At 41.4% G+C, this 1755-nt stretch overlaps 1 non-coding gene across 1 annotated transcript; it reads right to left on the bottom strand.

The window, feature by feature from the left end:
* Positions 1 to 222: 222 nt before the first annotated feature.
* LOC114927271 (small nucleolar RNA R71) lies at positions 223 to 326 on the bottom strand. The gene has a single exon (XR_003817618.1). It is a non-coding gene; the product is annotated as a small nucleolar RNA R71 (small nucleolar RNA).
* Between the last annotated feature and the right edge of the window lie 1429 nt (positions 327 to 1755).

Raw genomic sequence — 1755 nt, 5'->3', positions numbered from 1 at the left:
ATCTGAAGATCCTTTTCAGTTCTTAACTGAATTCTTGCAGACCTGTGATACTGTTAAGACTAATGGAGTAGATCCTGAAGTCTACAGGCTCATACTTTTCCCTTTTGCTGTGAGAGACAAAGCTAGAATATGGTTGGACTCTCAACCCAAAGATAGCCTGAACTCCTGGGATAAGCTGGTCAAGGCTTTCTTAGCCAAGTTCTTTCCTCCTCAAAGCTGAGTAAGCTTAGAGTGGATGTTCAAACCTTCAGACAGAAAGAAGGTGAATCCCTCTATGAAGCTTGGGAGAGATACAAAGAACTGACCAAAAAGTGTCCTTCTGACATTCTTTCAGAATGGACCATCCTGGATATATTCTATGATGGTCTATCTGAATTGGCTAAAATGTCATTGCATACTTCTGCAGGTGGATCCATTCACCTAAAGAAAATACCTGCAGAAGCTCAAGAACTCATTGATATGGTTGCTAATAACCAGTTCATGTACACTTCTGAGAGGAATCCTGTGAGTAATGGGACGCCTATGAAGAAGGGAGTTCTTGAAATTGATACTCTGAATGCCATACTGGCTCAGAATAAAATTTTGACTCAGCAAGTCAATATAATTTCTCAGAGTCTGAATGGAATGCAAGCTGCATCCAACAGTACTCAAGAGGCATCTTCTGAAGAAGAAGCTAATGATCCTGAAAACCCTGCAATAACAGAGGTGAATTACATAGGTGAACCTTATGGAAACACCTATAACCCCTCATGGAGAAATCACCCAAATCTCTCATGGAAGGATCAACAAAAGCCTCAACAAGGCTTTAATAATGGTGGAAGAAACATGTTTAACAATAATAAAGCTTTTCCATCATCCACTCAGCAATAGACAAAGAACTCTGAACAAAATACCTCTAATTTAGCAAACTTAGTCTCTGATCTATCTAAGGCCACTTTGAGTTTCATGAATGAAACAAGGTCCTCCATTAGAAATTTGGAAGCACAAGTAGGCCAGCTGAGTAAAAGGATCACTGAAATCCCTCCTAGTACTCTCCCAAGCAATACAGAAGAAAATCCAAAAGGAGAGTGCAAGGCCATAGATATAACCATCATGGCCGAATCCAAGGAAGAAGGGGAGGACGTGAATCCCAAGGAGGAAGACCTCCTGGGACATCCAGTGATCAATAAGGAGTTTCCCTCTAAGGAACCAAAGGAATCTGATACTCATCTAGAGAACATAGAGATTCCATTGAACCTCCTTATGCCATTCATGAGCTCTGATGAGTATTCCTCTTCTGAAGAGAATGAGGATGTTACTGAAGAGCGAGCTGCCAAGTACCTTGGTGCAATCATGAAGCTGAATGCCAAATTATTTGGTATTGAGACTTGGGAAGATGAACCTCCCTTGTTCACCAATGAACTAAGTGATCTGGATCAACTGACATTGCCTCAGAAGAAACAGGATCCTGGAAAGTTCGTAATATCTTGTACCATAGGCAACATGATCTTTGAGAAGGCTCTGTGTGACCTTGGTTCAGGGATAAACCTCATGCCCCTCTCTGTAATAGAGAAACTGGGAATCTTTGGGGTGCAAGCTACTAAAATCTCATTAGAGATGGCAGACAATTCAAGAAAACAAGCTTATGGACAAGTAGAGGACGTGTTAGTAAAGGTTGAAGGCCTTTACATCCCTGCTGATTTCATAATCCTTGATACTGGGAAGGATGAGGATGAATCCATCATCCTTGGAAGACCTTTCCTAGCCACAGCAAGA

This window comes from Arachis hypogaea, unplaced genomic scaffold (genome assembly GCF_003086295.3).
Source record: "Arachis hypogaea cultivar Tifrunner unplaced genomic scaffold, arahy.Tifrunner.gnm2.J5K5 arahy.Tifrunner.gnm2.scaffold_96, whole genome shotgun sequence".
NCBI lineage: Eukaryota > Viridiplantae > Streptophyta > Magnoliopsida > Fabales > Fabaceae > Arachis > Arachis hypogaea.
Note: the sequence above shows the minus strand (reverse complement) of the source record. Positions and strands in the feature narration are given on the sequence as shown.